Genomic DNA, 14,183 nt, shown 5'->3' on the forward strand with positions numbered 1-14,183 from the left:
TTATATTATTATTATATTCCTATTTTGATAGTAATTTAGAAGATTGAATAATTTTGTTGTTAATTTTAAATCTGTATTTCTAACCTATAGTTAACTGTTTTAATTTGTTAACTAATTTTGCCTCTAAATTAGTTGTTAAAAAAAAGGAGTTTCATTTTGCTGCTACTGTACACAATTTCTGTATTTGTCACTTTTCATATACATATATACAGTAAAGGAACAAGAAATCTTTAAGTGAACCGGTTCAAGTTTTCTTGGATTAGTTGGTGTCTAAGGCAAGGTTTAAGGGTTGCGTAAAGCGCTCTGCAAGGAACGAGGTTGTAGGCTGTCTAAAAAATCATAATAGATAGCTTATCCCCCATCAACCACCGATGATGGAAGTTACAATCTGACGACTTCCAGAAGGCTGTAATCTGAAGACTTTCGCGTAGATTGCTGAAGGTTACAATCTGACGACCTTCACGACAACTAATAAAAACTCTAATTCAACAGCCTTCACAATCGACATCAGGAGTTACAATCTGATGACTCTCATATTTTCAAGGAGCCAAGGCGAAGGTTACAAGATAATGATCTTTGCAACGCTATGACAAAAAGAGATTACTTGGTGATAATCTCTGCAAGGCAAGACGCGGAGGTCCTCCCCGTATTTCAACATCAAAACGCCAAGGTCGAACCCGCGTTACAACATCAAAACGCCAAGGTCGAACCCGCGTTACAACATCAAAACGCCAGGGTCGAACCCCGCGTCACAACATCAAAAACGCCAAGGTCGAACCCGCGTTACAACATCAAAACGCCAGGGTCGAACCCCGCGTCACAACTTCAAAAACGCCAAGGTCGACCCTTGCGTTTTTCTACGCCTTGCGGGTACCCAACTCCGCGTCTCCAGTCTAAAATGTGGAGTTAGGATCCTGAACGCCAACGTGGGCATTGTTTGACTCGTTCAACATGAGCTGAACGGTTCTAAAACCGTTTCCCACGATTTGGGGGCGGTTACACCCAATTATGGAGAGAATTAAGGGGGCGGTCACACCCCTTAATTCCCTATAAATATGGATAAACTCAACTGAGTTCCGGGGGGCTTTGGAAACGGAAGAATTAGCAGCAAGGCTGGCATTTTCGGATCTGGGACTTGGCAGCGAAAGGCTGGGTTTTTTGGCTGGATTTTTCGGATCTGAGAATTGGCAGCAAGGGGGAGATCGACGTTCATCCTCAGCAACGATCGACCACCAGAGCTTTCTTCTAGCCTTGGCTTATTAACCGATCTTCGGTTCAAATCAACTCTTTTACAGAGTTCTTCTAAACTCGTTCAGAGTTCTCAAACTTGCCACGCAAGTTCTCCACAGCGTCGAATCGTGAGGAGAAGATATCGTTCCAGTGAAGCAAAACATCGGATCGTCAACGGAGAGTAATTTCGACGCGAGCAATCGAAGGAGGCATTCCATCGCCACCGTGAAGAACCCAGTTTTAAACAAAGGAGAGAATCAAATTCGTTCTCTTCTCTTTTGTAATCAAGTTGTAATCGGAATCAAAGAAATACAAATCAATTTTCTTTATTCTTTTCATTGCAATTTTCCCCTACATACAAAAGATGGCGACTCCGCTGGGAAGTAGCTTCTCTGATGAAGAAGTGGTGGCGTAATCCGATGTTCATCTCACTGGAACAATCGTCGAAACTCTCGTGGTAGAGTTTGATCAAGCCAAGTTTGAGAAGGCTATCTCCTCTGGATCCCTTAGCCCCAAGGCTATGCGCAAGATCCACAAAGTTTCCGAGGAGACTAAATCTCCAACTGTTGCTGGAGTGCCGAAGAAAGTCCTCTCCTTTGGCCAAAAACTCGTCGAACAGCCCTCTCCGCTCCAGGAGCGGGCTCGACCTCTGCTGAACTCGCACAGCGAGTTGAAATCCCACCCTCCGCGTCAACGACGACGTGCCACACGCCTTAAACGGCCTATAAAAGAGACGAGCTCTATAAACGTCAACGATGCTGCTGCTAAGGCTTTGAAACAGGCCAAGAAGACCTGTTCGTCGAAGAAGAAGGTCTCAAGCGCGACGAGCACAACTTCAAGAAAATCGCGACTCCAACCAAACGCGAACTTCGCGTTCGTGAGCCTAACGCGACCCTGAACTTCGCGTTTATGAGCCCAAACATGAGCTTCGCGAGAACCAGACTGAACGCGGCCCTCAATGGCGCGTTTTACAGCCAAACGCGACACTCAAGCCTTCGTTGAACGCGAAACTTCAACTTCGCGTTTCCCAGTCAAAAATATGACCCTCGCGTCGATACTGAGCAACGCGAGCCTTCGCGTTTCAAGTACCAAACGCGACCCTCGCGTTTCAAGTACCAAACGCGACCTTTGTGTTTCAAGTGACAAACGCGATCTTCGTGCCAAACGCGACCTTCGCGTTTCAAGTGCCAAACGCGACCTTCGCGTATCAAGTGCCAAACGCGACCCTCGCGTCCCAAGTTCCAAATCCAATACCGCGCCTGGTGTATATCGTGGAGCTTCGGGGCGCTGCCCCGAACCCCGTCGGGGGGTATTCCATCCCCCCGGACCCCCTGGATAGGGGCGCACCGCCCCCTGGACCCCCAGCTCGCTGATCGGGCAGCGAGACCCCCGAATACTCTGCGTAGCGCGACTAGGTTGAGGGGCGGATATAAGAAGTTTATGGATTCAAGGCATCTCAACCAGATCCATATTCACCAAGAGCCAGTCCTGTCCAATCATGGACTGGGGCTTCCAGTTCAAACCTCACAATCAGTGAGTAATACTCCTCAAATCTTTATAACAGATTCGAGAGAGTTCACATAGAGAGAAAGATCGATGCAACAAGTCATTCGTTCATTTCAATGTGAACGACTGATTCCTACGGTCCTCTCGGAACGCCAATGCTGCTCATATGCGGCCCAACTGCTGGTGTTCAACCAATTTACGAACGTTGCTTTACCCAACCAACGACGGCGTTCACACAAGAAGAAGACTTCTGAGGATGAATACCTTAGAGTCACTTCTAACATGATCGGCAGAGGGAGATCATCAGTTCCTAGTTCCGATGAGTCAGAGAACGATCAGTCTCCTGGCTTGAAAGACTTCCTGAATAAGTCTGATGGAGTTTATCAACATACTCGGACCCGAACAGGAGCCATTCCCCCTGTCAACTATCGGAGTTTAGCCAGGGGAACCAATTTCAATGATGAACACTCAGCCATTGCAGAGTCCCAGTCATCAAGCTCTTTTGTTGAACATGAGAGCTACGCTTATATGACGGGAAACCATGAAGATCTCGCGAAGAGACTTGATGAGCAGGAGGCCATGCTCAAATCTCAGCAAGAGGCCATCAATGAACTCCTGGCCCTGTTGACTCAACTCGTCGCAGACAAGGCCAAATCTCAGAAGACAGATTCGCCACTCAGGCAAGAATCTTCCCGAAGGGAAAGAACGTCTTCGTCCCGACCTCACACAAGCAAAGGGAAGGGAAAAATGGTTGATGACACGGCTTCTGACCAAGAAGCCCACAACCTGGAATCTTCCTCTGATGAAGGAAGAGAGACGGAGTATGAGCAAAATCCTCAGTCGGCTAAAATCGAGGAATTGGAAGCCCGCCTCAATGTCATTGCTAACAGAAGCGAGCTCCAAGATGAGGGAGTTGTCAGGCCCTACCCTGCCGAATGGGACGCAGCCCCTTATCCTCCAAAATTTGAAGTCCCGATGCTACAAGCTTTTGACGGCACGGGATCACCGAATCAACATATCTATTATTTCAAGTCACAGACTGGGAATGTGATATCAAACGACGCCGTACTGGCTCGATTGTTCATAGGCACCCTCAAGGGGGTTGCCTTTGAATGGTTCAGGAAACTTCCTGCGGGATGTATCCAAGAGTGGACAGATCTAGAGGGATACAGAAGTCTCCATCCATATCCTTCTCGCCACTAAGCAGAAGAAGAGGGAGTCCGTCAAAGCCTTCGTTAAAAGGTTCCGAACCATGGCTCTCCGGTGTTCGTCAGGTATGACACAGTCTACCTTAGTAGAGACCTCTCGACACAACCTGCAGACCAACATCCTAACTCGAATAGGGATTGCAGAATGTCGTTCTTGGAGACAACTGATCTCTCAAGGCGAACAGGCTCAGAAGATTATTGCCAGGATCAAAGCTGAAGAACAAAGTGGGCAAGATCAGCCCGAGCAATCAGACCAAGCCCAATCTTCTCCTGAGCAATCGGACCAAGCTCATTCTTCCTAGTCAGAACCAGAAGATACTACGACCACTGAAGCTAATCCTCTTTAGTAGGATGTCGGGTCTCCAATAACTATCACGTTAACAACTACCTCTGATAGTCAAGCTCGTTAGATTGTGGCCCACTAGGCGACGTATCATGTCTACCCTTTTTCCCCATGCACTTATTCAAGACTGGGGGTTGATTTATTTGTAGTTCATTGGATTCTGAGTAATAAATTTTCTGAGTTGTTATGTTTAATAGAATACCTCTGTCAACCACAAAATCTACCAAAACTATCACGTCCATCAACTTGTCAATCCGCTTCAATAGGATGGCAGGTCCACAAAACTATTATGTTAACATTTACCTCTGATAACCCCTCAACTTGTCAATCCTCTTCTCAATAGGATGACAGGTCCATAAATCTATCACGTTAACAGTTACCTCTGATAGTACATCAATCTGCTAATCCGCTTCAATAGGATGGCAAGTCCACAACTATCACGTTAACAGTTACCTCCGATAGTCAAACTCATCAGATAAGGGCCTACCTGGTGATGTGCCTCTATTCTGACTTCATGGATAGTGCCTCACTAGGCGATGTGCTTTGTCTGCCTCTTTTTCTTCCACTGCTAAGTCTTAATCAAGACTGGGGGTTGGTTACTTGGAATCCATTGGATTAAGAGTAACGAACATTTCACATCGTCAAGTTAACATTATACTTCGGACGATCATCACCCCCACAGGGTATGAATGCAGCCTGCATCACTCCTAATTTGTCACGTTAACATCAAACCTCTGACAATCCACTTATCAATCCTCGTCAATAGGATGATAAGTCCACAAAGTTGCTCCAATCGCAACATCCTCATATCACGTTAACATCAAACCTCTGACAATCCACTTATCAATCCTCGTTAATAGGATGATAAGTCTCCAAAATTGCTCAAATCGTGATCTTCCCCAGCAAGACACTAAGTCTCCAAAATCTTATTCAAATCACGAGCATCAAAACTCGTCGCTTCTGATGATAAACTCACCTAGCAAGTCTCCCCAGCGAGACGCTAATTCCCAAAATCTTGTGCAAGTCACATAAATCTGTCACGTTAACATCAAACCTCTGACAATCCACTTATCAATCCTCGTCAAAAGGATGATAAGTCCACAAAGTTGCTTCAATCGCAACATTATCCTGTCACGTTAACATTATACCTCTGACAATCCACTTATCAATCCTCGTCAATAGGATAATAAGTCCCCAAAGTTGCTCCAATCGCAACATCCTCTAGTCACGTTAACATCACACCTCTGACACAATCCACTTATCGACTCTCTCTAATAGAGTGATAGGTCCTCAAAGTTGCCATGATCGCAGCAATCAACTTATCAACTCTCCTTAATAGAGTGATAGGTCCTCAAATTCCAGTCAAGTTAACATCATACCTCTGACAACACAAGTCAACTTATCGACTCTTTTCAATTGAGCGATAGGTCCATAAAATACTGTTAGGTTAACATCACACCTCTAACAGTCAAACCCCCCAAATGAACTTGTTAATTCTTTTTCAACAAGAATAGCAAGTTTTCATTATAAAATCCCCAGCGGATTAAAGATTTTCTGGAATTATCCTAGTGATAACAAAGAAAATTTCTGAATTTCACTCTTAGTGAAAATTCATGCCAAGTTAATACTACACCTCTGGCGTTTTCAATTTTCTTTCAGTGTTTCAAGTAAAAATATAACACAGGAAGAAATAGTGACAAAGCCTACGTATTCAACATCATAGCGCTAAAATCCATGCTTCACATGCATGAGGAATTTTATCCCGAATCCTAAGTAGGGATAAGTCAACGCCTAACACGCGTTGCCGGTTGGTCTTTCACCGTAAAAAAGGACAAAAGTCTACGTATTCAACATCATAGCGGGTCGTTATTAATAACACCAAAATCCATGTCTTACACGCATGGGGAACCTTATCCCAAATCCTAAGTAGGGATAAGCCTACGCCTAACACGCGTCGCCGGTTAGTCTTTTTCCGTAAAAAATGACAAAGTCTATGTATTCAAAATCATAGCATCAAGACTAAGAGAGTTCATTCTCCTAGCACAACGTTACATGTGGAACGGACTTAGACAATCCATATGCTAGCCCGACTCAAACGGTAGTCGGTAAAGGCTTATCAAATCCGTTGATGGCTGAGGGTTTGCCAAAAATCCTATGCACGTTTACAGGTCCATCAGCTTAATGGATGTGAGCCGAGACTTAAAACAGATGAGCCAAAGACAAGTCTCAAAGACTTAGTCAAAAATGCACAGAAGCCACTTCCATGTCTCAAGTCAAAACGGCGAGGTCAGACCCGCGTTGTAAAAATCAAAACGCCGAGGTCACACCCGGGTTCTAACTTTAAAAACGCCAAGGTCAGACCCGCGTTACAAAAATCATGACGCCGAGGTCACACCCGGATTTCAAATTCAAAACGCCGAAGTCAGCCCCGCGTCTCAAATTCAAAATGCAGGGGTCCACCCCCGCATTCCAGAAGTAGGATTATGACGCATACCTTCACAAAGGTCCTACGTGGCAAATCCCTTCAACCAAGATGCCTTCGAAGCAAATGCAGAGAACGACTCCTTTACGACAAGGAATCAACAACTCTAGGATCAGAGTTGAGATCCAAAGTATTCCGAAAATTCGTCCCAGTCAACCGCGAACTTTCGAAAACTTTGGAGGGGGTTCTGTAGGCTGTCTAAAAATCACAATAGATAGCTTATCCCCCATCAACCACCGATGATGGAAGTTACAATCTGACGACTTCCAGAAGGCTGTAATCTGAAGACTTTCGCGTAGATCGCTGAAGGTTACAATCTGACGACCTTCACGACAACTGATGGAAGCTCTACTTCAACAGCCTTCACAATCAACATCGGGAGTTACAATCTGACGACTCTCATATTCTCAAGGAGCTAAGATGAAGATTACAAGACAATGATCTTTGCAACGCTATGACAAAAAGAGATTACTTGGTGATAATCTCTGCAAGGCAAGACGCGGAGGTCCTCCCCGTATTTCAACATCAAAACGCCAAGGTCGAACCCGCGTTACAACATCAAAACGCCAAGGTCGAACCCGTGTTACAACATCAAAACGCCAGGGTCGAACCCCGCGTCACAACTTTAAAAACGCCAAGGTCGACCCTCGCATTTTTCTACGCCTTGCGGGTACCCAACTCCGCGTCTCCAGTCTAAAATGTGGAGTTAGGATCCTGAACGCCAACGTGGGCATTGTTTGACTTGTTCAACATGAGCTGAACGGTTCTAAAACCGTTTCCCACGATTTGGGGGCGGTTACACCCCATTATGGAGAGAATTAAGGGGGCGGTTACACCCCTTAATTCCCTATAAATATGGATAAACTCAACTGAGTTCCGGGGCGGGGGTTTTTGGCTGGATTTTTCGGATCTGAGAGTTGGCAGCAAGAGGGAGATCGACGTTCATCCTCAGCTAAGATCGACCACCAGAGCTTTCTTCTAGCCTTGGCTTATTAACCGATCTTCGGTTCAAATCAACTCTTTTACAGAGTTCTTCTAAACTCATTCAGAGTTCTCAATCTTGCCACGCAAGTTCTCCACAACGTCAAATCGTGAGGAGAAGATATCGTTCCAGTGAAGCAAAACATCGGATCGTCAACGGAGAGCAATTTCGACGCGAGCAATCGAAGGAGGCATTCCATCGCCACCGTGAAGAACCCAGTTTTAAACAAAGGAGAGAATCAAATTCGTTCTCTTCTCTTTTGTAATCAAGTTGTAATCGGAATCAAAGAAATACAAATCAATTTTCTTTATTCTTTTCATTGTAATTTTCCCCTACATACAGAGGTACTTAATAGATCTTTGATCAACCTCTATTACTATCCTTACCTGGCCAAACTACCCAGGTAAAACTTTAATCTTTTCACTTTCAGAGTTTTAAGAGTAGGTTTAATTAAGTTTCTGATCTAGTAGTATTGACAAAATCTTTTATTCTATCAGATTCCATCTACCTAGTAAACTCGAATTGGATTTATGACAATTCCTGATCATTCAAAAAGTGTCAAATCTGAGAAGTTCACCGGTGTCAACTATAAATAGTGGGCTAATCAAATGAGAACTGGCTCACTACCTTAGGTCTCTTATCTGCTATTGACACTCCCGAGTCTTCTACTAGTGGCTCTCAACCTTTGACTCCTGATCCTGAACAGCCTGCTTCTTCCACTTCTGGTTCTGGTGCTAGCTCCTTTTCTAGCTCTATGAAACCAGAAGAAATCAATTATCATTGTTGTCATAGGATTCTTAGTGCAATTGCGGACAACCTTTATGACATATACTATGAGTTCAAAAGTGCAAAAGACCTATGGAATGCCCTTGAAGCAGAATATGGCTATGATGATGTCGGAATTCTGCGTTTCACTTCTTCCTCCTTCAATAAGTTCATGATGGTTGATGACAAGCCCATTAATGAACAAATTCATGAATTCCTAGATTTCCTCCGTCATCTCTAATCAAAAGGAAACACTTTTACTGACGACTATAAAGTTTCCTATTTGATTGATAAACCCTCTCCCTCCTGGTCTAGATTTGCAAGAGATCTTCGACACAAGCAAGGAGATCTAACCTTAACTGAAGCCCTCAAGGCTATTCATATTGAAGACCAGCATAAGAAAAATTCTAACACCAAGAATGAATCAAATGCTAAAGTAAACTTGGTAGAGGATAAGCCTAAAACTAGGAATTTCAAACCCAAAGGGAAGAAGTTCAAGAAAAACCAACAACCTTTCGACAAATCTTTCTTCAAATCAAATCCTAACTCTTCCAGCCATAAGTTTGATGGAAAGTTCTTCTATGTCTGTAGTAGAACCAATCACATGGCTCCTAACTATTTCTTTCGGAAGAAGGAACCGGCCAAACCCGTCCCTAAAGGAAATGGATCAAACAAAGTAAATATGATTGAAAAGAATCCAATCTCCTTCAGGTTAGCCTCTTCATCTCATCTTGTAAATTCTCTAACTTCTTCCACTAATTGGTATTTGGATTCCGAAGCAAATATCCACGTCTGTAATGATCACTCTTGGTTTTTAAATTATCAGGAATCACGTGGAGGAATCATAAGCTTAGCAGATGACTCCACTAAACCAATAATAGGAAGTTGACGTGTAGAGTTCACCATGACTTCTAGGAAAGCTCTGCATCTGCAAGGCGTTTATCATGTTCTTTCTCTCCATCGCAATCTGATTAGTGAATCTCTTTTTCTTAGAGCTGGTTATAGGATTATAAAAGAATCCAACAAATTTGTGATTACAAAGAGTAATGTTTTCATAGGAAAATATTTTATCTGTAATGGCCTTTTCAAACTCAATGTAATCAATTCCAGTTCTAATGAAATTCCTGAGCTTTCTGTTGCACAAATTATTGAGTCTTGTGTGATGTTTGGCATGGACGACTTGAACATGTCAATTTCCAAATCTTGCAGAGAATGAGTAAATTAAACCTTATTCCCAAATTTTCTCATGATCCCTCATCTAAGCGTGAAATCTGTGTTTAAGGGAAACACACTAAAAAACCCTTCAAGTCTATAACTAGAAACTCCGAACCCCTCGAATTAATTCATAGTGATGCGTGTGACTCAAACCGAGTTCTCACCCGAGGGGGTAGGAGGTATTTTGTGACTTTTATAGACGATCACTCCAGATATTGTTACACCTATCTTCTCAAAACTAAAGATGAAGTCTTAGATAGGTTTAAGATGTACAAAGCTGAATCTGAGAACCAACTTGACAGGAAGATCAAGATACTTAGATATGATCGGGGGGGGGGGGGGGTATACCTCAAATCATATGACTGAATATTACCAAGAACACAGTATTATTCATGAGGTTACTGCTCTCTATACACCACAGTCTAACGTGGTAGCTGAATGAAAGAATAGAACCCTAATGGACATGGTAAACTGCATGTTACTCAGTTCAGGAGCACCTAAAAATCTCTGGGGTGAAGCTCTACTTTCTGCTTGCTTCATTCTCAATAGGATTCCCCAAAAAAATCTGATACAACTCCTTATGAATATTGGAAGGGAAAATCTCCTAATTTGAACTTCTTCCGGGTTTGGGGTTGCTTGGCTAAAGTAGCTACTCCCGAACCTAAGAAGAGAAAAATTGGTTCTAAGACTGTAAATGTTGCTTTTATTGGATATGCACTAGATAACAATGTTAACAGATTTCTAGTCATCAACTTTGAAATCAGTGACATATCCAACAATATCATCATTGAAGCAAGAGATGCAGTCTACTTTGAAAACATCTTTCCTTTCAAATCTAAAATCTCAGAAAATCCCAAATCATCTCTTCCTTCTGATCAACCATCTTCCAGTTTTTCTCAACCTCTTGATATTGAAGCTCGAAGAAGCAAAAGAGGTAGAATCGAAAAGGATTTTGGAGAAGACTTCCTAACCTTTCTTATTGAAGGTGACCCAAGCTCATTCCAAGAAGCAATGGATTCACCTGAATCTTCTTTCTGAAAAGAAGTCATTGATAATAAAACTAAATCTATCATGAAAAATCACACTTGGATACTCACCGAATTACCTCCAGGTTGTAAACCAATTGGTTGTAAGTGGATATTCAAGAAGAAACTCAGAGTTGATGATTCCATAGATAAATTTAAAGCTAGATTGGTAGCTAAAGGCTATACTCAACAAAAGGGTATTGATTATTTTGATACCTACTCTCCTGTAGCATGAATCTCTACTATCCGAGTATTATTAACCTTTGCTGCTATCCATAAGCTGATTATACATCAGATGGATGTAAAGACTATTTTCCTAAATGGTGATTTAGATGAAGAAATCTATATACACCAACCTGAAGGCTTCATTGCCAAGGATCAGGAGAATAAAGTCTGTAAGCTTGTTAAATCTTTGTATGGTCTTAAATAAGCTCCTAAACAATGACACCAGAAATTTGACAATGTCATTGCATAATATGGCTTCACTGTGAATGAACACGACAAATGTGTCTATTCTAAAGTGATAAACAATGACTTTGTCATTCTCTGTCTCTATGTTGATGATATCCTTATCTTTGGAACAACACTTGAATTAATTTCAAAGGTTAAGGATTATCTTTCCAAAAACTTTGATATGAAAGACTTAGGTCTTGCTGACATAATACTTGGAATGAAAATCTTTAGAGACACTAGAGGAATATCTTTGAGTCTTTCCCATAGCATTGAGAAAATGCTAATCAAATTCAACTTTCATAACTCTAAACATGTTTCCACAACTTATGATTCTTCTATATCCTTGAAGAAGAATGAAGGTGAACATATCTCCCAGCTGAAGTATTCTCAGCTGATTGGATCTCTTCTTTACATATCCAATCGGACCAGACCCGATATAGCTTATGTTGTAGGAAGACTGAGCTGGTATACTAGCAACCCTAGCAAAGATCATTGGACTGCCTTAGAAAGAGTATTCAAATATCTGAAATACACAATTGACTATCGCTTGACTTACACTGGTTACCTGATGCTATAGAAGGGTATAGTGACGCCAACTGGGTCACGGATTCCAACAGTGTAAAGTCAACATCTGGATATGTATTTCTTTTTGATGGTGCAGCTGTATCCTGGAAATCTTGTAAGCAAACTGTAATTGCCAGGAGCACCATGGAGTCTGAATTGATTACTCTTGTTACTACTTGCACAGAAGTCGAATGGTTAAAAGATCTTCTCTCTGAACTTCCTTTGGTCTCTAAACGCTCTCCTCCTATTTCCATCCACTCTGATTCTAGATCTACCATAGAGCTTCTAAAGCAAGTATATGTAAATAAAAAACATAACATACAATCAAATAAGATATAAGTCTGTACAACACCTGTTAGGTAAAGTTGTGATCTTGGACTTTGTAAAGTCTGAGAAAAATATTGCTGACCCTTTGACTAAGGGATTATCCAGGAGTGTGATTCTGGATTCATCGAGAGAGATGGGGTTAAGCCTATAAATGAGGTCACTGACAGCGACAACTCAACTCTTATTTGGAGACGTAGTCCCAATGTTGGTTCAATGTGGTAGAAACAAGATGGACAAGTGACTCTCATGTGCAGCATTGACCTAGATATATTTATATATCATTATGTAGCATTTGCTACTACCCCTTCTCTATGATGACGATGCTCTTATGATATAGCTGGCTAGGCTGAGTTTTACTCTTAATAAGTCCAACATGTGTATTGTGGGGGGTATTAAATAAACAACTGTAGTACCCTTTGAGGACTTACCTACGTGAGAGGAACCGTGATGGCCGCGGTGGGGGGGCATGGCTGACCCCTAGAAACTCTCATGAGTCGGTTTTTTGTGAGCATGACCTTTAACGCTCAACCCGCTTAGCTCAATAGATGAAAACATATTGTGTGTGTTTTTATCAATACCTGATTCAAGTGGTCTAATTCAAGGCCTAGTCCATTATGTCCCTCATGTGGCGATGAACTCACTAAGGAAAGGTTCAAAGCCGAAAGCCACCTCTCCCGAATTCACGATACGAAAGGTTGCCCAACCTATATTTATTTTGTGATTTATTAATTTATTTATTATTTTTTAAGTTTTAAGTCAATATTGCCATTTGGGAGGGACTGTTGGATGTTTTGTTCATGAAAAGGTAATTTTGCATTTGTGGATAGTCCCACATTGGAAAAGGAGATGAATAGTATAGGGTATATAATGGTTCTCTCCTTATTGGGCTTTGAATAGTATTTTGGGTTTTGTGGGCTTTACATATCTATCACACACGCGCGCGCGCACGCACGCCTCGCTCGCACGCGCGCGCCACGCCGCACACATTTTTTTCTTCTCAAGCTTTTATTTTGCACGTTTTACACGTTTTGTAACCACTGCATGCGGGTAACGGAAGCGAGATTTGTGCGTAACGGTTCATTTGATTCAGCAGGGGGTTACACTTCTCCTCACCTATATAAGCAGCCGTAGACCTCATTCAGAGACACAACAACGAGAAGAACAACTTCCAAAGCTATCTTTCTCCACTCTCTTTTCTTCCAAGTTATTTCGGCTACACTTTTACATTTATATTTTTGGGCAACCGTTTTCATCTGAGCATAAATACCTATATCGATGTTATTTACTCTTCCTCGTAGCAGAAATACTCTTCCCACATTATTTTGCTACATAATATTGTTAAGGGGGAAACAAACGTAAACTGCTAAGATTCCAATTCGTCCTTTGGGAAGTAGGTAAACTCTTACTGGGCTCTATTATTTACACAGCCCATTTAAAATTATTTTTGTAATACATGGCCCATTTCAGCAATTTGATATTTCTTCCCCTGCATTATTCGCTCTCTTCCATAAATTCGCCCGTTTGCCTCTCGCTCGCTCGCTCGCTGTTTCAAATCGCCAGGGAGGGAGAGAGAGAGAGGGAGAGAGAGAGAGGAGCAAACCCCTAGAAATTAACCCCAAATAGAAGAAGGTATCTTGGTTCATATCGATTCAGTTTCTCTCCTTAATCAATCTAGGGTTTCTGCAGTTTGATCATTTATTACTGAAGCATGAATTCTCTGTTGACATTTTCCTCTCTCTTTCGAGTCTTGGATTTTGAGAGATTTAGGTTTTAAAAGGATTGATGTATAGAAAATTTTGAAAGACTTAATTTTGAACCTAGGGTTTTTTTTTTTTTAAAGGTAAGTTCTTTCATCTAGCTTTAATTGCTCTTGGTTTTATCTAGGGTTTTTGCACAGTTGGTACATTTTGTTACTGAAAGCAAGAATTTTTATTGAATGCAACTCAATTGATAAGGTTTCTCACCTTTTCCTCCCTCTTTCGAGGCTAGGGTTTTGAAAAAAAAATAGGGATTCAAAAGGATTTGTTTATAGAAGGTTGAGAAAATTGATTTTGAATGTACTGTTTTTTAAATGGTCCTGGTT

This window comes from Asparagus officinalis, chromosome 7, assembly GCF_001876935.1.
Source record: "Asparagus officinalis chromosome 7, Aspof.V1, whole genome shotgun sequence".
NCBI lineage: Eukaryota > Viridiplantae > Streptophyta > Magnoliopsida > Asparagales > Asparagaceae > Asparagus > Asparagus officinalis.